At 36.2% G+C, this 23,131-nt stretch overlaps 1 long non-coding RNA gene across 2 annotated transcripts in view; it reads left to right on the forward strand.

The window, feature by feature from the left end:
• LOC123289785 (uncharacterized) overlaps positions 1-19,703 on the forward strand; it is a 37,376-nt gene extending 17,673 nt beyond the window's left edge. For both annotated transcript variants that reach the window (XR_006533950.2, XR_011505973.1), the window contains exons 4-5: positions 7,917-15,047; positions 15,383-19,703. This is a non-coding gene — a long non-coding RNA (uncharacterized lncRNA). The remainder of the gene's footprint in view (positions 1-7,916; positions 15,048-15,382) is intronic.
• The last annotated feature ends 3,428 nt before the right edge of the window (positions 19,704-23,131 follow it).

Below are 23,131 nucleotides of genomic sequence, written 5' to 3' on the forward strand. Positions count from 1 at the left end.
ATTTAATGGTAAACTTGATTTTTTCTTTATATGTGATAGTCAGATTAATTTTGAAGTTGACAATTTTGCACTGCATGAAATTTGTTCAGTGCTTCGGCTCATCTTAAATCATTTCATCCCTTTATAGTCTCCCTTAGAAAAAGACATTTTTAAATTTATGATTCTTGCCCTGAAATGTCTCAGGGAACTTCATTTGTTTTGACACACAAAAACAGTGGCATACTAGAACTTTATTCAGGGGCAACACCTCCTGCCACATCTCTGAAAGTGCGACTTTTCTAACTCTGAGACAGGTAGAAAGATAGCCAAAGGCATCATCTTTATTGTTTGATATTTTTTTTTTAAAGAGAGTTTATTTAATTTATTTTTTTTTGAGGAAGATTAGCCCTGAGCTAACATCTGCTGCCAATCCTCCTCTTTTTGCTGAGGAAGACTGGCCCTGAGCTAACATCCGTGCCCATCTTCCTTCACTTTATACGTGGGATGCCTACCACAGCATGGCTTGCCAAGCGGTGCCATGCCCACACCCAGGATCCGAACTGGTGAACCCCGGGCCGCCAATGTGGAATTTGCCAACTTAACCGCTGCGCCACGGGGCCGGCCCTGGTTTCTATTTTTTAAAGTAAATTAATATTATTAATTTCAATTATTTTAAAACAAATGGATTTTTAAAATGTTATCCATTCAAGAGGTAATAAAATCATCTTTCAAAAATTAAGAATAAATAAACACCTAAATATGTGTGGTCTGCAAAGCCTGTCTTCCCTCGGCCTCCTTTTCCCATTCCCCACCTCCCCAATCCAGAAGGCTCTGCTTGGTGGGGAGGTTAGGGGTCGTCAGGGAGAATCCCTCACGAGAGAACATTTGAGCACACTTTCAACGGTGAGCCCGTGCAGAGGGCTTCATATCATGACACAGCACACCTTTGAAGAAAGCCCTAGGTGAAAATCAAGAGTATTTCTCTTTACTAGCAAACTATCATGTTTGGACTAGAGAGTTATTTGTCACGAGATCGACATTGACCACATGCAATGGCTGAAATGTATGAAGTGTTTTTCAAGTCGCTGACTTAAAAGTGAATCATTGGAAAATATTTTTCTTTTTTTAGATTTAGCAACAATTCAGCTGATTCTATTTGTGATCGTCTACTCTGGGTGATGAATTTTTTTAAAAAGAAAGTGAGGAATTCTGTGGAATTAAAAACACTGACATTAGGTGGCTCAGCATACGACCGAAACACTTACAGTTTGCTCTGCAACATCTTGCTTTTATTAGTGGGTCATTCTGTGGGACGCAGATTCAAAATTTCTCCTTTTACTCGTTACAGATTATCAGAGTTCTGTATTATCTGCAGGGCTGAACATATTCAGAAAGTAGTTTATTTCACAATCTTTAAGGAGATAGTTGTCTTTAAGAAAAATAAAAATGCAAACAATTTTAATTAGAAAAAGAATCGAATGTTAAATTTCGTATTTCTAAGAAATATTTTCACATATACAACTTTTTTTGTTTTATTTTATGATTCCAAAAAAATGGTGTCACTATTTTTTTCCATGCTGAACTGACAGGCTTCACTTGTTGTTTTGGAATTCTACTGTGTAAAGTACTTAGCTATTCATTTTTTGAAGATGCTGAAAATAATTGTTAAATTAGCATAAGTTGGTTACCAAGTGAGACTGTGGATCATGCTTCTCTGAGGATGTTTAAAATACATTATCTATCTAGGCAGGTTGAGACATGATTCTGCAGATGAGTTAGCTGACCATTCATTCATCCAGGAAATATTTTTTGACTATTACATACAAAACACTAGAGGTTCTCATTATTTATAAGATGTGATAAACATGTATACAGAAAAGGAGCTAATTCTTTCAGCATAGGTTAAACAAGTTGCCTCAGATGACAGTATAATTTAGGAGAAAGGGTATGGGCCTTATCGTCAGCTGGATCTGGGTTTGAATCTGGGCTCTGTGACACACTAGCTGTGTAATTTCTGACAAGTTCTTCGATGTCCTGGTTTTGAATAGCAAACAAGATTAAACTTCTAACAATATATAAGTACCTATAACAACGTGTGATAGAGGTAGACGTTTAACAGTCACCGTTACAGCCATGCAAACAGGCGTGATTGATATAAACATTAGCTTATTTGTTTCTCTTCTAGTAAGGACTAGTCTCAGTCCACCTGGCTATTTCCAAGACTATTTTGAAAGCATTATGGAATGTTGGCCAATAAACAATTCCATAGAATGATGACTGTTCATAATTATTCATATTGAAACAGTTTGAGTAAATATTCATAATTGTTTCACACGTTAAAAAGGCAGTTCTTCGGGGTGTGAGCAAGAAGACTGCTTTTGACGTTAGAGAAAGAAGCTGTTGGTTTTAAATTTCATTTAAACTTGTTTTAAAATTTTTATGTAAAGAAAATAGTTCTAATAATTCTTTATCTTCCACTTATTTAGATGAGAAGAAAAGAAGTATAAGTAAGCTTACTAAATTCATTTTACTTTCTTTAGTGTTTTCCACAACTTATAAAAAACCTTATCATCATTAAAGTCAACGACAACTTTTTCATATATGTTAAGAGTTCGCTTCTCCATACTTCTCAGATACTCAGTTTTGACATTTTGGACATTATTTTCTGCCTTTCACCCTTTGCCTTTGGAAACAACTTGTGTGGAAGTAAAGTCTGGAAAGTATTATTGTGCTGTAGTCATGTATGTTCTTTTCTCTCCATGTTGATAATTGAGCTCTGACAAGGAAATAATGATGACACCAATATTCTTTTGTCTGACAAGAGGCTAGTATAGTGTCAGACTATCAGGTTTGAAGTGGTCTTGAAAAATCTTGGATCACTTGGGTCCTGGTCATTTCAAGACTATAGAATCTAATGCAAATTGGAGAGATTCAATTATTGAAAATAAATCTGGGTTCACTCTAATATTGACTTGGGCTTATACCAGGATCTTAACATCATCCTCGCCTCTCCTTCAGAGAAACCAATTCCCTAAACGTGTATTCCTAGACTTACTATCATGATCTTTGTACTGAAGGATTATCTACACTTATTTAGATTTCCAGAGACCTCTCCTGACAGAAGAATATCCTGACCCTTGTCAACTGTTCTCTGTGGTTTCGGTGGGTAATTGTGGGGCATTTCTGCTTTGCACTTTCCATTGGTAACATCTGCTTTTCTCATAAGCTTTAGTTATATAGAAGAGATCTCTAGAGGATGTCAACTGCCCTTATTCCTTTCCTGGATGTTCTTTAAGGTATATTTTCAAACTTCCCCCCTAATTAAATTCTTCCTTTTCCTTTTCCTGTTTAAAAACTTCATTGTGTTATGCAAAATGAAGGCCTTGATTTCAGGGAAATGGGCTACATTATCGTTTACTCCTTGAATTGTCAAAATAGGGAGTGATTCCACCAAATAAGAAAAGAAATATGCATAAAATCTGGACCCTTTTTGAAATTGTAGCCAGCAAAGGTCAGTATGAAGTAGAGGTTGGAGGTTGTGGAGAGTTGGGAAAGGGACCAGAACAAACTAGCCTGTTACTTATTTGGAGATGCTTGATCTTTGCCTACCAATTTTTAAAATTATGATCTATGTTACTTAAGCTGAAGATGACAACCTAGATGTTTTGTTAGCAGTTTTGTGGTCCATTTAATTCATGTACAGTTGAAAAGTATTGAAAAAATCCTAAAAGTCAGGCCTATTTATTTTTGCCTCCCACATTTGCTGCCTAGCTTGCTGACTACTGTTCTGAATGGGATTCCAAAATCATCCAACTTTAGGATGTTCCTCTGTGCGCATGTTTCTCCAAATAGTCTAAGGGTTCACCATCACTGATCGTAATGATGTCTTCTTAGAATATATATCAGCCATTTTACAGGAAGATTAACCATTAAATTGCTGTTCCAAATTTGAAAAGTTTCAGGATATGGATAGTAATTTTGCTCACATTTGAATGAATGTTCTTTAAAAAGAAATCAACCACATGACAATCAGAATCTGCCTAATGGGCAACATGCTTAAATTTACTTTTAAGAAACAGAACTGATGACATCAATTTAATCACAAATCACATTTCAGCCCTGATGATTACATAGCAATTAGTAAAAGCCAAGTAGAGTTCATTTTGATACACTGACCATATTTTATATTTATAATACAAGTTTTGGTTAGAAAACTGAGTCTCCAAACATGCCATCACTCAAAGTTATTCATAGTAATAGTTTTTCTGGATTTTCTTGCCCTAATGATTTGCTTCTAAATTATTTTGCTTTAATTTTTATTATTCTAAACTCCAAATTTTTACTAAAGTTTTAAATGATCTGTATCAGTTCTAGCAATGATAACAGACAGTGTCTTTGTTACTTATGTTTGCCAAACTGTGCTAACTTAGAACTTTAGATGGATTATCTCATTTAAACATCACTAAAATCCTATAAAACAAGTAATGTGATTATCTACATTTTACATTTGAGAAAAAATTGAAACACAGATAAGTTAAGTGATTTATCTGAAGTCATAGGGACAGTGGCAAGTCTAGAATTCAAACCCCACATCAGTCTAAGTCGGCATTCTTATCCATGATCATTTTAGCTGCCAAATAAGTAGTAGGGTTCATATTTCTTTTAACAATCAATTTTAAAATTGAATGCCTTACTGTTCATATTTTTTATGAACAGCCAAAGAAAATCATTGTTTGGGTATGAGAATAAAATTTTAGAAGGTTTGAAGACATTGGGAGTTGCTTCTCATTTTTAAATATAAAATTTGTCAACAAATATTATTGGATACACAAGTAGACAAGTAACCATTATTCTTAGAAGCCTGTTTAAAATAGTACACATATATGTGTGGGGCAGCGGGTGTACAGGAACTCTGCACTTTCTATTCAATTTTGCTGTGAATCTAAAGCTGCTTAAGAAAATCAAGTGCATTAAAAAAATAGCTGCGTATTTGGATTGTGACTAAAAATATTTGAGAGAAAACTCTTCTTTAAATACTTTTCAGTCCTTTCCCTGGAAGCTCCTCTAAGGGCAAAGGAAAGTAAATTTTTATCTTAGGGCTTTAGTATTATATCAATCTGGGCCCAATCAGGAGGAAGAAACCACATAGTAAGTTGAACAGGGAAGTTTAATATAAAGAGTGGTTAACTCTAACAGTGGATTGGAGCAATGAAAGACTGATTAAGAAGAAATAAAGATAGCTTTAAGAAATACAGGAACAGCAGGTATAAGGAGGAACCACTACCCACAAGGCTAAGACAGAGCACCAGAGTGTTCAAGGAAGAGGTCCATAGGGCTGAGATCCAGACACTGTTGGAGAGGGCTCAGCTGCAGCTCATTGAATGGCAGAGGAGTCACATGGTGCCATGCCAGTGGGACTTGCTGCAAATCAGTCCTTGGGAATTTACTGAAACCTGCCCTATAGGGTGCCGGGGACAGCTGTGCATGGGGAGGTGTCTCACCAGGAGCACTCAGCTACACAATCACCCACGGAGGGTGCCAAGGAAAGCTGCAGGAGTCAAATGCTGGAGGGGTAGGATGAGCTGCAGGTGTCCAGCCTGGGTAAGCTGCCAGCACCACAGAAGCAGGGCCCTGAGGAAGCTGCCTGCATTGCAGGAACGTGGCAAGTAAGCCACCAGAACCAGGAAGGAAAAGCCTTTCCTTCTTCGATGTCTCTCTAACAATCTCTACTGAAAAAGCTTAATGTCCTGTCAGCTGGAAAAGGAAAAGTAATTAAAAGGCCCAGATCAGTTTTCACAGAGCAGGCAGTAAAGGGCAAATTCGGGGCAAAGAAGCAATAAATTGATAATTGGCACAGGTGGCATAACCAAAAATGGTTGCCTTACGAGTAGAATTTTTTTGGAAGTCTGGTCACAGGGGAATTTGTGAGGAGAAACTGTTTGGTTGAGCTTGTCCTTCTCTCCTGCAGATGACAAAGTGAGGGCTGACTATGCTTCCTTGTCATCTGCTGCTTCACAGGAGCTGTGCGATTTGCTCTGCTTTTCAGCAGCTAGCCTCTGTCATGCATCTAGCTCTCAGTGTTTTCACCTCTTCTCTAATTTAATTTAATTCCCAACTTGCTTTCTCCCGTCATCTATGTCTTGTTCCAAATCTGCTCTGGTGGCCTTTGGAGAAGATGAAGCGCTTCTTTCACTCACCCACAGATAGTGTCCCCTCGCCCAGCAAAGTGACCAAATACTGACTAGTCTGCGGATACACTTGTTTACGTGTTACTTTTTTAGCCAACCCCATAAAAAATGGAGAAGTATTAAAAGAACGTATGAAACGGCACAATGCCCATTCATGAACTGGTCTGACTGATGCACTGCTTTGGGGAGGGGGGGTGATGGTGTGGAAGTAGATATGGCCTGAAGATTATGATTGCACACTGCTGGAAAAAAGTAGACTCTCTCAGTTTATTCCAGTAGACTTATGCTTAGTCCACTTTTAATTTTGCCTCAGTCCCCCTTGTAGTTACTTGCATGGCCTCCCTCCTAATATGGTTTATTAGTTTTTATAAATTATAAATATAATGAATGGTTGCTAGCACAGATCAAAAAACCAAACAAGCCCCCGAGGTGAATAAAGAAAAAAGTGGTAATCCTCTACCCTTCTTGAGATGGCCAATCATACCACGTTGATGTGTATCATGACAAACAGTTTTTTGTGGTCTTACGAACAAGTATTTATTATTTTATATAATCAGGTATGTGTGTGTGTATATGTATGTATATATATAATATATATTTTATATTTTTTGTTTTTTTAAAAAATGGGTGTCATATACATTCCACAAGGACCTTAAAACAGATGTAACTTACTTTTTAAATAGCTGCTTGATATTCTATATTGTGGATACACAAGCTTCCTTCTGATGATAATCAGGCTGTCTCTAAATTATTGTCACCACAACCCAATGCACATCAGAGCATTTTGAGGCTAATGCTTTTAATTTTCAAGACACTAAAAATGGCTGAGTGTCATAAAAGGATAAGTCCCTGTCTCAGGAAAAATTTAAGACAAAAGGGCTTTTAAAAAGATGATTTTTCCTGCAAGACTGCTCTTCCGACACATTTCTATTTCCACTTTGTTGGTGAGCATGTTTGTTTCAATTTTACTAAAAGTCTTTCTGAAATCATAAACTCAAGATGTTTATTCCTTATCAACCATTATTTATCAAAGAATAATGTTAGAAAAACATTTCCAGGATTTCGTTCCTTAAAAAGTCATGTTGAGAGTGGCTTAATGTTTTTTGAATGAATCTATTTGAAAGCCATGTTTTTATTTTTAATGATTTATTTCACAAGTTTTCTAGATAAAGAAGTCATGTGAATGCCGCTAGTAGAGGAGAAAGAAAAACTCAAAGAGAAATTGGAATTTCAAGAATGAAAATGTAGAGTGCTAAGTAGTTTGGTAGTGCTTAGCCTACAATTTTTGAATTTTAAGCAAGTCTTCGTATTTTATTTCCCTGTATGACGTGTATTCAAGTTGGATGAATGTGGCAGATGTACATTTATACACACTACAAAATTATCCAGCAGCAGTTCATAATTTAGCAGACTTCATTCTATTAATAACTTTTTATTATTTGTATAAATTAGCTATGCTTCTCTTCCCAAGTGCCATGGCTTCTCTATGATTGAGCCTGTAGCTTCTCTTTGTTTTCAATTGGTCATTTAATCAAAATTTAAGTTGTTGGTCTTGATCTTTTGTAGGTTGATTCAGTGCCTGTAAATAATGCTGTTTTGTCTTTTCCCTTTTCTAATTGTATCAATTCAAAGCACTTAGGCTTAAATTAAGGGAGACATATCTGGACTGATACAATTCGACTGGACATCTGTGTATGCAAATTTGCTAACTATACTTCTAACATCCATTTATTTCTGTATTTGGTCTAGAATGTGGAAACAGATGTGGCAGAAATGATCCCAAATGTTTGAAGGAGTTGGATTATATTGGAGCAGTGTTTGACTAAGGAAAGGAGAAAACGCAATTGACATTAATTGACATCGTCCTCGCTATGAAAATAATTAGCTCATCTATTTACCAAAAATCAAAAAAGAAATACTTCGTAAATCCCCTATCTTTGTCAAGGACATTCAATTTTATTATTGCAAACATTCTTTAAAAATGAATGTTTTCTTGAAAAATGAAGAAACAAGCATTATAAAACTTGGCAATTTCACCAGTAGTTAAAGCTATAGCAATCAAAACTTGGATATAAACTAAAGTTTTACTCAGAAATTCTTTAACAAAATAATCTGTCTTAAACTTGACCGGAAGGAGGGAGAGGGTATATATCTTTATAGAGCAAATATACTAGCAAATCACTTTCAATGTAAAAAAATGAATATACCAATTATAAATTTTAAAAAATCTAGTAATTAAAAGGCCACGGCTGGATTTCTATAAGTCTCAAACTTAACCCTCTACACACTTGAAAGCAATAGTATTAAATTTCTCAATTGTATTTTAAACTTCTGCTACTTGCTTCCAATATTTATTTGAAAAAGTGATCTTTCAGTGTACTTCTGCTGTTTATAATCATCCAAAAACATTTATGAACATTTATCACATGCTAAATACTATATGCTATATGCTTGCAGCACTTAAGGAGATTTACTTTCTGCTGGGAGGCAGTGAACGAAAAATTTCAAATCAAGATTAATCGAAGCTCAAAAAAAATATTTCTTGATTTATAAAGTATCACTTTTCTACTCTCCTAGTAATTAGTTCCTACTCTCTTTAAATCATGTAATCTCTTTACTTGAAGTTTTATCATGTAATAATTTTGGAACACTTATAGTCAAGATGGCAGGCTGAGCTGATGTTGGAAAACACACTCCTTTATTACATATGCATGGAATTACAGAAAAACTATTAACATTTCATAGCTGTTGTAAAATTACATAACTGAGTTTCAAAAGAAGAAAGTTAAATCTCCAGATGCCGGAAACTAAGCAGGAACAAGCAATAGCAGGTAGGCCTTCGAGATGTGTGGCCCCCAAGGGTAAATACTTTTGAGCCTGGAGCTTTCATGACAACGCAACAGCAGGGTTCAAGATTGCAGACCATGTACAGGAGAGGCTGGTCATCAGCTTTTTGCATAAAAACCAGGAGCTGCAAATATGCAGTCCCATTGGAAACACTCTTTCTTCATACCCTAGAAATGGGTGTGGATCATAGTCACTTATCCTGGACTGTGTGTGGAAATACTGTCAAGAAGCCTTAAACTTTTATGATCCTTGTGGAAACTCTGAGCCCAAAAACTAATCGAAATCCACTCTGAAACCAGTGAATACTGTATCTTTCAACAGAAGCAACAAAACAATTGTCCCCAGGAAAATTGCTTCTTAATAAAAGGTACATGTAGTATCCTTACAAAAAGACAATTAGATTACAACAGGGACTTCTCTTCTGTTTGTGAATGAAAAACAACTATAGGACTTACCCTTTTGAAAAAAAACTAGACAATAATGTGAAAAAAATGTTTTCAGATATTGGTTAACAGGAAGTACAGGACTATGATTCCTGACACGATGGAAGCAAATGAAGCGAGCCCTATGGTTGTGCTCAGCTTTCTTTCTAGAGGCAATTTCTAGATTGCAGTGAGGGGAGTGTCCTAATGCATTCTTAATGAGTTGAAGAGACCAATACCAGAGATCAGGAAGCCAAGATGGCTAGAATTTACTGGGCAGAGAGGAGGTTGCCATGCATCGAAAGTCCTGCAGAAATTGTATATGGGTCCCTTTGAGACTTTGGATGAACACAAACCTGTGCATGTAAAGTTGGAAAAACTGTCAGAGAATGAAAAATTGGTGGAGAACCATAAGATGAACAACTCTCAGAACTTACACAGGGCAAGGAATTATTTGAATTTCTACCAGCTGGAGTAGACATACCTCATTGAGTGCATGGAGCATTCAGGAGAAATCTCAGAAGGGTTGTGTGTTAGTGTGGGCTGAGCTGGCCTCAGAGTAAAAGTGATACTAGACCCACTCTGAAAAAGTTTAAAAACAAGCGTGAAAAATATCATGCTGATCTTCTAGTAATTTAAATGCCTCCCAGAACAAAGGCCAACATTCTTTAAAGGTATACAATGAAATTCAGTACTCAACAATATAAAATGTCTGGTATCCAAAGAACTACTAGATATTCAAAGAGAGCAGGAAAATGTGATCCTTAACTAGAAGAAACATCTGTCAACAAAAACAGACACGGAAATAGCAATGATTATGGAATCAGCATACAAGACCTTAAAACAATTTTTATACATGCATACACACTAAATGTATTTAATGTGTTCATGTATTTTTGTATTAAATTAAATTAATTAATTTAAAGGAAAACATGAACATAGAGAAAGAAACATAAAAAATGAACCAAATGGCACTTCTGAAAATAAAACTTCTATAGAATGGAATAACCTACAAAATAGACACTGCAGAAGAAAAAATTAATGCTTTTGAAGATAGAGAAATATAAATACTCTAAATGAAATGCAAAGAAAAAAGACTGAAAATAAAAACAAACAGTTTCGGTGACCTAAAGCAGCCTAAGGCACACGCACACACACACACATACACAATTGGAGCTCCAAAGAAGAGGGGAATAGAAAAATAGGTAAAGAAACAGTGGCCAAAATATTTTCAAAATTGGTGAAAGCCAGGTATCCTCACATCTAAGATGCTCAAAGAAATACAAGCAGGATAAACACAAAGAAAACTACACCAAGGCACATTAGAAACTGTTGTAAATTAGCGATAGAAAGAAAATATTATAGATAATCATAAGAAAAAATAAAGACATTGTACACAGAGGAATTAAGGGGAAAATAACTGCTTTATTCTCATCAGAAACTAATCAGACCGAGATACACTGAAATGACATACAAGCGCTAAAAGGGAGGGTAAAGAATTCTATATCCAGTGCTATAAATTGAATGTTTGTGTCCCTCAAAATTCATATATTGAAAACCTAATGACCAGTATGGTGGTATTAGGAGGTGGAACCGTTGGGAGTGATTCGATTATGAAGGCAGAGCTCTTAGGAATCAGATTAGTGCCTGTATAAAGAGGCCCCAGAGAGATCCTTCACTTCTTCTACCTTGTGTAGACCTAGTGAGAAGTTGGCAGTCTGCAGCCTGGAAGGAGACTTTCACCAGAATCTTACCATGCTGACACTCTGATTTTGGATTTCCAGCCTCCAAAACTGTGAGAAATAAATTTCTATTGTTTATAAGCGAGCTGCTCTGTGATATTTTGTTAGAGCAGCCCGAGTAGACCAAGACATCCAGTGAAAATGTTTTTCATAAATGAAGACAGAAAGATTTTTTAGACAGAAACAAAGTTTAGAAAATTCATTGCCAGCAGAATCATCGTGACCTTGTGTCAGGCAAAGATTCTTAGATAGGATACAAAAAGCATGACCTGCAAGAGAAAAAGAATCAACAAATTGGACGTCATCAAATTTAAAACCTTTTGCTCTGTCAAAGACTCCTTTAAGAAAATAGGAGAAAATATTCACCAAATATATACCTGTCAGAAGACTTGTGTCCAACCACATACAAAGTTTACAACTCAACAGTAAGAAGAGAAACAATGCAATTAAAATATGGGCAAAAATTTTCAGGAGACTGTCCAAAAAATGGTATAAAAATGACATAAATAGGTACACCATATTATTGGTCATCAGAGAAATGCAGATTAAAACCACAATGAGATACCACTATACTCATCACAATGCTAAAATTAAAAAGAACGACCATGTCAGGTGTGGGCTAGGAGGTGGTGAAGTGGCACAAATGAAACCCTCGTACACTGCTGGTGGGAATGTCAAATGGCACAACCACCATGGAGAAGAGTTTGGCATTGTCTTGCAAAGTTAAAGAGATATTTGTTACATTACCCAGAAATTTCACTCGTAGGCATTTATTCAAGAGAAATAAAAAGAAATGTCCATGAACATGTAGAAAGACAAACATGGATGTCATAGAAGATAAAAAGTGAAAAAAAGCCCCAAGCAACGAACCAAATAGCTATCAACTGGTGAATGGATAAATAAAATGTATTATATCCACACAATGGAATATTACTCGGTAATGAAATGAGTGAACTAATGATACACATAAGACATGGATAAATCTCAAAAGCATTATGCTATGTAAAAGAAGCCACAAACAAAAAAGTATATACTGTATAGTTCTACTCATCTGAAATTCTAGGAAAAGACAAAGCTAGTCTATAATGATGGAAAGTATATCAGTAGTTTCATAGGGTTGGAAATGGGATAATTGACTGATAGTGGTCAAGGGGGAACTTTTTGGGCAAGTGAGAATGTTCTATATATGAAATGTGTGGTACTTTTTACTGTATGTAAATTATATCTCAATAGTGCTGATTATGAAAATTTTGAAAACATAATTACCACAGAAGATTTATTCACAGAAAAATGTGGTAAAGAACACAGAGAAATCAAATGCCATGAAAGACGGTCAATAGAAGCAAGACACAGGATAAACCACATCCAACCCCGAATAAAATTAGGGATTTGGACTGGATGCATGCTGTACTTCTGTGGAGTGCATATATGTATATATACACACTCATGTCTTAAATTTCCCAAATCTTTTGTCAGCTTTATTTGAGAAAATATATATATTTTTGGGTCTTTTGGAACTTACACTCTCCTGAAAAATAAATCTGCTTATGATATAGACCATACTATGGGGCTGCTTCAAGCATACTATTAATATGTTTATATGCCATCTATGCGTGCTAGCAAGGCAGGTGTACAACCACTTGATGAGCAAATACTAATGAGGAATATTTTATATGTAATATACTCTGATCAGTAGTTTGGAATCCTAAAAATTATGTAGTCTTTGCTCTGAAACAGTCTTCAAGCTTATTTACAAAGACCAGACTGAACAAAGAATAACACCAAAGGTACGTTTTGTGTGCGGAATACATGGGAAAGACATGTGACGACACACTCGTAGAGGTTCAGAAGAAGGATGCTCCCCAGACTGTTTCTCAGAGTGTGGGTCATGTCTCCTGGTTGTTCCCTGGATGATTTTAGTCATTACACAAACGAACTTCAAACCAAGGAAGTCATTCCTTTGTGCAATTCTCTTCTGATCCCCTGACAATCAGGTCAAGGAGAAAGTCTGAATTTGTACTGTCACATCTTTAATGCCTCCCTAAATTTGCACACCTCTACTCTCTCTTTTTACAATGAAAAGCAGAATCAGGACCAATGCCTTTGGCAGAAAACAGCATCTACCAAAAAAATCTTAAAAATTATTTCATTTGCATTTTATTCTCTTGATAGTCACCTTTTATTTATGGTCAATAATTGTTTTCCATTTACTGAATTTGTATCTCATGTGTAAAACTTCTAATATTTTCTACTTCCTCTTTGTTTGTGTTACTCTGAGAATCTATGAGGACACAAACGAAAGCAGAATTAATAAGAACAACAAAACCGAAACCAAAGAAAGTGCTTCAGCAACTTTTTAAAAAAGATAGGTGTTATTTGCAAGATTTAAAATCTAAAACTTTCATGTTCTTCAAGCTTTTTGAAACTATTTTTTTGACAGTGAAGCAAAGTGGAATATACTTGCTCACACATAACAGACAATCCTTCAACAAAACAAAAACTGGAACTTCTGCTTTAAAAATACTGACTATACTGATTTGTGTCTGACTCATTGGTGACACTTTGAATTTAGGAAGTTGAACTGCTATTGAAATAGAAGGAAAAAGTCAGTTCTCATCCTTGGGGGGTCCTGATGTCTGTAGGGTTAAATGTCCTAAAATTCAGGTTTCTATATCAGTTATCCAAAGTGTAAGGAAAAGAACTGAATGAAACAGAGTTAATAAGTAACATTAGAAAGTCACAGGTAACTAAAATCTTTGCTACCTATAGACAACAGATTATTTTTAAAAGTGACTTTTAATTTTTAATATAGTAGAAGCTCACTATAATTGTGATATTTATTTCACTTTTCCTTTTTTCTGAGAAACTAGATTTTAAAACCTAGTATACTGGCATATGCTTAATGATGCCTAAGAAATATCTTTGGTAAAGAGGTGAGATTCTTTTCAAAACTTGGTGAAAAGTTTTAGAAAACTCAGTTTTGCCCAAAAGATAGCTTTATACTTGTCCCCATATTTATCTTAGTAACATTTCTTAAGCAAATCATCTAGATAGTATTGACCAATACTGTGTTCTGTGATATGTATGTCTGACCAGAAATTTCGAAAAATTTCCTCTAGTGAACTTACTCTGTAAACTAGAGAAAACAACTTCTGATTTAGTAACTTAAGTTATTACAAATCTATTTTAATTCCTTGGAGTAATCTTCCCCTTTCTGTTCTATTTTTGTGACGAAAAACAGGGGGAGGGGCAGGATTTCTTCCTCTGCTCTACTCAGCGCAGCCTTACTGACTTTTCTAGCTTTTTCGGCCCCTTTATTCAATCACCGTCCAGGAGAGAGACCCCGCGTTGTGCCACCTAAACCTTACAGGGACATTTTCCTGTAGAACTTTGTTCATGGATTGATCTGCATCCATTGACATAGAGATTTTGGTGTCGTAAGTTTCAAGAAAAGAAAAATAAAACTTTTTCCTCACCTCTAATGACTTTTTTTTTAGTCTGAAATACAAGTATTTCAGTGCACAAGTGAAAGTATTTTAGCTTGTTTTGGAATAGTCACTGATATGTTGCCGTGTGTAATATGTGCTTACAATCAGTCAAGGGATAAGATTGGATATTAAAGATTATTGAATAGGCAGGAGAAAATAATGCTAAGTTTAGTCACAGTGCTATTTTTAACGCTTGAGACTCAGTTGTTACGACATCTTTCTCCCTCCTCATTTCAGTAACTACTGAGTTAATTTATCACCTGAGACCTAATCTGTTTGAGACAGAAGAACTGGCTGATGTTGCATGAGACGTCTGAAGATAAGGTCAACAACAACAAAACATGCAGAGAGAAAGTACACACAGTAATTAATAGGACTTCAGTATGTTTCTTCGCTTTCTTTGGGTAGTTTTCTTACAGGAAAAATTCTCTTTAGACTAGGTTTTAAAACTGTTTGAATAAGTTTTAGTTTATTTTTGATGCTTGATTTTCCTTTTTTTTGTTTTTTAAAGACTTTCATTAGTTTAAGCCTTTTATACCTTTTTCTCCTACATGCCAGATGGGTCTCTCTTAAAAGACTGCATATTTGATTAAGCATGCTACCATCCAAGAAACCTTTCTTTGAAGAGTTAAAGGGCTTGATCATTACATTTTAGCAAGATAAAATTGGTATTTTTTTTTTTTAAAGATTTTATTTTTTCCTTTTTCTCCCCAAAGCCTCCCGGTACATAGTTGTATATTCTTCGTTGTGGATCCTTCTAGTTGTGGCATGTGGGACGCACCCTCAGCGTGGTTTGATGTGCAATGCCATGTCAACACCCAGGATTCGAACCAATGAAACACTGGGCCGCCTGCAGCAGAGCGCGCGAACTTAACCACTCGGCCACGGGGCCAGCCCCTAAAATTGGTATTTTAAATTGGAAGAAAATGATTTTGCATTTTTACATAATATATAAAGTAATATTTTTATTTATATTAAAATAAAATGTTAATTTGTTATTCAAACTTCTTACCACATTTTTTTACATCCTTCAAAAAGTTATGTCATGTCCATGAACAGATAATATTTGTGTTGTTGTATTTCGGTGCGATATAGTAATCTTCACTGAGTGAGGAAGAATACGATGAGGAAGAACTCACAGAACTTAGGGAACCACTTTTCAGTTTCCAATGAGGGCAAATTCAGAGAAAACGTCTCTAAACGGTCAAATGACAGAGCTGGATAGAGTATAAGAAAGAATGTCTACGAATAGGGATTTTCAAAATAAAAATGGTAAATTTGCTTTATCTTTTCCGGCGGTTTTAAAACTTGTTTGTTTTTTTTTGAAGATGAGAACAAACATTACATATGCTTCCAGGTTTCCTTCTAGTTTGCCTGTTAATTTCATTGTAATTTAAAATCAATAGTGAACCTGGAAAAATAAAGAAGGAAAAAGTATAATTAACGTTAAATGTGTTTCTAAAGCACAATACAATAGTTGAGCAAAAAACGTAATTATATTTTAAAGCACATTTAAAAGCCCTTTTACAGTCTTTATACACCAAATTGAAACCAACACAAAAAGACTAGCTTATGTTTCTGAACATTATGTTTTCAATTTTTCTAGTTTTGTTTGTCAGTGACATGTTTAGGTTTAAAGGGGGATTCTTTTACATGAAAATTGGTAAAGCCATTGTAAAATCTGTATACATAAAATTTATAAACATAAAAATTTTACAAACACAAAAATTTTAGTGAACAAAAATAAAGCATTTATTTATATAAAACTCATTTAGTAAATATTTATGCATTCTAGTAAATATTTCCCAAGAGGCTTTTGCAACATAACATTCTAAGAAAAATATTTTTGTTATTATCTATTATTAAATGCAGTGTTCAGTTATATAACGAATCCTAAAATTTGTGAAACACCACATGGTGGCACTGTTTACTAAAAAATTGTTAAAGTTTGGCATCCTCACATGCATTACCATCCTTTACAATCTGCTGGATCCTTTTGTGTCCGTCAAATTGGTCATCTATTTCAACTCTTAGAAATGAATACTGGATTCTTAAGGGTGGAAATGGTGAATGCTTTTTTTTTTGGTAAAGATTGGCACCTGGGCTAACAACTATTGCCAATCTTCTTTTTCTTTTTCTGCTTTTGCTCCCCAAATCTCCCCAGTATATAGTTGTATATTTTAATTGTGGGTACTTTTGGTTGTACTATGTGGGACGCCACCTCAGCGTGGCCTGATGAGCGGTGCCGTGTCCGCACCCAGGATCCGAACTCGTGAAACCCTGGGCCGCCGGAGCAGAGTGCGTCAACTTAACCACTCGGCCAGAGGGCCAGCCTAGTGAATGCTTTTAATTCTACAAATTGATTTGTGTACACAGTGCCTTTCATGAGTAATGAAAAAACTTAGAAAATGTTGTTGAATTTGGTTTGCTGATTTGTACATTGTTCATTTGCTTACAGATGAAAAGCACCAGAATAAAGTGAATAATAAATATTGCCTAGAGGTTAGAATTTTCACCAATGTGTATTTTCAATACACGTAACAGTGGTTGGTTGAAAATGGTGGAGTGTTTTAAAATGAGAAGCCAAAGCATTTAAGCATGAATATAGTGGACTTACAGCCACAGGTGGTCACTGAGAGCTGAAGAACCCGTTTGAGGAAATGCTAATATAGCAGCACCTCCCTCCTCTTTTCCTTACTGTCACACCCCCTTTTCTTGCCAAAATTCATCATTGAATATTTTCTATCCTGTTTAAATGATGTCAATGAGACCTTAAAATATACGTATATTTGGAGAAATTTTCTTCATTCTCCATGTTGCTTTGTGTAGGGTAGCCTATTCATCTCTCTGACACAAAGCTGTGACTAAGTTGCCGCTGGATTTTATGGTCCTTGGTCCATAAGATAATGATGCAACTAGTGCTCATCTACATTTATATCATTTATGCATTGAATTCATCTGCAAAGACAGTTATGAGGAGCTAGATGTATATTAACTCTATAGAAAAGGAATTTCTGCAAATAGCATGAAATGATTCCCCTGTCAAAGAATTAGAGCCCAATTTCCCGGTGGCCAGTACATAAACCCCACCAGGTCAGGGAGCTTCCTCTGCTGGGTTCGCTGATATAACCACACGCCCACTGAGTGTCTGACGTGAAGCAGGTCATCAATAAATATTTCGAATGAACTGAGCAAATAAATCTTTGAACTTCAAGCAAAGTACCAAATCAAAAAGCTTTTTTGTTAAGGAATATAGTGAAAGATAGCATGACATTGAAATAAGATCTGGAAGAATCAATAAACAATTCATTTCGACAGTTATAATTCTAATTTCTGGGTCTTCAACAAACAGAAAATGAAAGTTCATTGTAAAATTTTAAAATCATGTGGAGTAGAAGTTAGCTGGAATTGTATTCAATGACTACTATAAACAAAGTAGAGATGTAGTGACCATATCCTTTATGAAGTTACTTTACAAGAAGAATACAATTATTTGGAAGATATATTTTCCCACAAAGAAATAGAGAACAATACAAGGTCATGAGCAAGGATGAAGAGCCAGTGAATTTTGAACATTAATATTAATATAACCTGAATTGTGCCTTCTGGCTGGAGATTGAGGATTTTGGTGCCCTGACCTGAGTATCATTGCAATGATGCCAACGATAAATGCTGAATGAAACTTGGAATTGACTAATGGAAATGTATTGACTGAGTTAACTTTGATCATTTGCCTGCATTCTCTTACTCTGTTTCAGTTGCAGTCTGTTTGGGTAGCTTCCTGTTTGCTGTTTGCTTTTACTATATTTTTTATTTGATAAAAATCCTCTCAATAATGAACCCCATCTCATTGGGTTGGACACATGAAAGCTTTTTGCAAGCGAGTGGAGACAACGAATTACAGCTCTCCGGTCTCTGGCCTGCGGGTGGTAGGCAGGAAGAAGGCACACACTTCACCCTGCTCTCCCGTCCCGTCCAGGTTTCCTTCCTCCTCACTTAGGACTCTGTTGACCTCCTGCTCTCTTCCGTCACCTCCAACTGGCACCCACGTTCTTCTCCCTTCTGGGTTATAAATGACTGGTCCCAAGGCAGCCTCTTCAAAACTATTAGCATCCTAACGGGTAGGAGTTCCCAAAACAAAAGGAATGAAATTCTTCTGTGAGGCAGTGAGACCTCCTGCTGAAGAGCACAGACTCCAACTTTCTGGACTGAAAATCCAACTCTGCCGCTGCTAGCTGTGTGATTTTAGGCAAATTGTGTACTTTGTGCCTCAGTTTCCTCCTGTGTAAGATACTATCTACCTGATGAGAGGCTTGAATGAATTTATGGGTCAAGCTTTTAGCAGACTGCCTGGCACATGGCAAGTGCTACTTGACTGCTAGCTGTCTTCGGGGCAGGATGTAGGCAGGGGTGTGTGGGAGAGGAATTGTGAGGACCTTGGGGGTCCTAGCATTCATGACTTTATACCACTAAGAAGTTACCTGCTTTGTCTGAGAATAAGGCCTCCTGGAACCCTGACCTGGACTGGATTAATTATCATCTGCTCTTTCGGGATCTGAAGGAGCTTCAAAGGCAACAAATTTTGAGGAGGAAACTTCCCTCAAAACACAGAAACAGGTGCTCTAAAAGTGTTTGAAGCTTTATTATACTGCAACATTTTCCGGTGTGAAGAAATTAATCATATATTACTCCTCAAAATATTTGTTTTTTTAAGTGCTCATTAAGTTTGTTACACATAAGTGTACGCTCGTGTTCCTGCTATTTAAGCATAATGCTACAACTCCTCTAGTACAAATATTGGTGATAAACTGTGAATTTTTCTCTTACGGGAAAAACTGATACTTTATTATATTATTCTTATTTGCATCTTTTCTAGGTTTTAGAAAATGAAACAGTTGAAATTAATATGGCCTTCCTACAAAATGCATTAAGGCAATTTACATGGATATTAATATTAATTAATCAACACTAATTGGTAAAAATAAAGAAGTTTCCACTGAGATATGAGTGTCTTATTTAAAAAGAAAAAGAGAGAGGCGGGTGGGCACCCCCACTGTTACAGACTCCCCCTCACCCCCACCCGAGGCAACAGCATTCTCCCCCCATCCCCCTCCCTGTAAATTTAGTCACTTCTCATCCTTGGGGAGTTCTGATGTCTGTAGGGTTAAGTGTCCTAAAATTCAGGTTTTCATATCAGTTATCCAAAGTGTAACAAAAAGAAGTGAATGAAACTAACAGACTTAATAAGTCACATTAGAAAGTCACAGGTTACTAAAATCTCTGCTACTTATGGACAACAGATTATCTTTAAAAGCGATTTTCAGTTTTTAATATAATAGGAGCTCATTATACTTGTGATATTTATTTCACTTTTCCTCTTTTCTGAGAAACTAGATTTTAAAGCCTAGTATACTGGCATATGCTTAATGATGCCTAATAAATATCTTTGGTAAAGAGGTGAGGTTTTTTTCAGAAACTGGTGAAATGAATGCAATTGGATTTAAATATATCTCTCTGTAGAATACAGGCAAAATTGCAGGACATAATAAAGCCCATGAACATCTGGCTACAGGGTGGAAAATATAAAAATATGGTATAGCAGGTAGAATTTCACAAGTCATAAATACAGGTATGTAAAATGTAACTTAAATTTTTTTTTCTGTTGTATTTCTGATTCTGAAACCCCATTCCACCTGATGTGGAAAAACTAATCTAAATACACATTTGTAAATTCAGTTGATTTTTTTCATTGTATCATGTTGAAAAAGTGAAATTTAGGACAGTTTCTCTTTTATCCATTCTCTCCCTAGGGTTGTAATGATTTGTTGGCGGTGCCTGTGCTGGGAGGCAGTCTTACACAAAATTGGTAAGGTGTTCTCTGGGAGGAGCCACCCACTTATCAGCCTTGATCTGTGTTGGTTCTGTGCTGGCATCCTTTGAGCAGTAACTAATTTCACTGTTCCTCAATAGTGTTCTCCTCCATGCCATGAAATCAAATAGTTCCTATCTAGGTGGTCCACTCCTCATCGTTTGTCTCAGAAGGATGCAAATATTTTTCTCCTGTCAGAGAGATCCCTGCAGACATGCCTGATTTTTTTTCTTTCTCAGCCAGATTTCAAATTCTTTCCCATAGTTACAGGGCCCTCTCCCGCAAATATCTGAGATTACTGGGAGGAAGGTCCAAGCTGTTCAGGGGCCATTCATTCTCCTACTGACACCCCTTGCACCTGTCTCCCTTCTCTGACTTTCATGCCGCAGGGAACTAATGACACTGTGAGGCTGTCAACTCTGAATTTCCAGATGAACGGGCGAGGCAGGTGAGCTCTTCTCTGGGACAGGCCACATCCATTACTGATCAGTACCCCTTCCTGGTCTCACGTCTTGTTTAGCTGGTGGTAGTCTGCAGAGTACAGAAACAAAATTCTTAAGTCTTTGTTTTTTCCCTAAGGTTCTTCTTTCTCTTTAGCTCTTGGGATCTTAATCTGCTAGAGGGGGGATTGTTGTGGAAGGCAGAATAAAATAGTACTGTCTGATAAATATCCTTTCCAATTTTTCTGTATTACACTTCGATTAAAGCCTTTCATCTTTATGGACGTACATGTTTGTTTTCATAAATATTCCGTGGATATATGAAAAATGCATATTCTCTGTTCAAAGGATGAAAAATTCTCTATATTAAGTCAAGTTTATTGATAGAATTATTACATTCTACATGACATTACTTGTTTTTATTTTCTGCTAGATTTGTTCAGTTCTGAAAAGAGTATATTGAAGTTGATCACTATACATTTATTTTCTTACTTAAAACAATATATTTAGATTCTCTGTTTTATGGTCCTTACAAATTTAAAACCAATTGTATTTGTTATTATTACCTCATGTTTCTCTTTTTCCTGATTACTGCTTTTAATCTTTGCAAGAGGAAAATTGTACCAAATGTAGTCCATGTAAGATAATTCAAACTATCTTTCTGGAAAGAAATTCACATTCCTGACAAAATGCTTACACAATTTTCTGACATATTTTAATAGGATTAAGAGCCCTTCTTGAAAACTAATTACTCATCGGTGCAGCTGACTGTCCATCAGGAGTCTAATAATCCTCAACCGTATTCTTTTCTTTTCACAGTTTCTTTTCTATTTTATCTAACTAACTGCCCATCCCTCTTACTCTTGAAGTAATGTCTGTACCAAGTAAGAAATGTTTTAATTGGCCTGTTTTAGTTTCCTTCCTTGCAGGAAGCTTGAAATAAAACTGACATATACTCCTATCTAAATTTTCTGAAAAGATTTTTAGCAGTTTAAATGATACCATATTTGGTATTCATATTACCATGCCTGCTTTCCTTCTCTTTTCGTTTGCCTGGTAAGTATTTGCCTGACTTTCTGTTTTCAATCATTTTTAAAAGACCTTGTATTAGGTGCCTTTTTTGGGTGTACAACTATGCCTAGCATGAGATATTTGATACTCTTTGATAGTCTGATTTCAATGAGTGATTCAATCTATTTAGTGTAATGACTGATATACTTTATTTTATTCCTTCCATCCTAATTTAGATTTCTTTCTTTTCTTAGGAAAAGTTGTCCAAGACCCGAAAATGCAGCAAAGGGATTGCTGAGGGTCCTGCCCTTTCAGTGAAATTCTGGGCCGTGTTCTAACAGGTCCAACTTGTGATTGATGGCTTCTCTAGGGATGTTGTACTTGAACTCTTTAAGTGCTTTTATAATTTTTCTGTTAAAGTTGCCACCTGTCTCCCTTGGCAGTTGAGTACGCTGGCCATGTGTTCTGTTTATTCTGACTCTAGCACACTCTGACTGCTAGCTCATTTATTGGATTGTTATTTTTAATTTGTTGGCTCTTTGGTTGTCAAACTGTAAGTGGTGAAGGTCCTACAGGAAGTGAGAGGTGAAATGACCTTCTGCCATGCACCAGTGGCATGGGGTCTGCTGAGGAGTTGCCCCGTTGCCCAATCTTCGCGTACCTTCTTAGCCTTAGGAGAAGCAAAGGATCGGCCCACCCACTGCTGAATGAACCCACCCGCAAGTCTCTGTGAGGTAAGCTGATTCAGGGGTCTGTTTCTTTGTGATCCTCACCTTGAGGTTTCAGAACTTTGCTTGAGGTGTTCACTGAGTCATCAGAGGGCTGCTGCAGAGGGGACCACTACTCCAATTTTCTCCTTAGGGAGTTCCTCAGAGCCTACAGCTTCATTTCCTCCCAGATTCCCGGGGACTCAACCAGTTTTTGTAATTGGGCAGATAACTTGGAGCTGGTGCCAGAAATAAAAAGAGTCTTGTTCAGGTCATCATCTTTCCAGAATTTCCTTGAGAACTCAGGTTTTGATTTTAAAAACCAAGACTTTGGATATTTTGTTTTCCAGTTTGCTCACTCACAGTTCTCAAACAATGGGTGCCCTCTTGTCTACCTGCCCAGATAGGTTGAGGGTCACCAGAAAAATAAATGGGGGA

The sequence above is a fragment of the Equus asinus genome, chromosome 9 (assembly GCF_041296235.1).
Source record: "Equus asinus isolate D_3611 breed Donkey chromosome 9, EquAss-T2T_v2, whole genome shotgun sequence".
Taxonomy (NCBI): domain Eukaryota; kingdom Metazoa; phylum Chordata; class Mammalia; order Perissodactyla; family Equidae; genus Equus; species Equus asinus.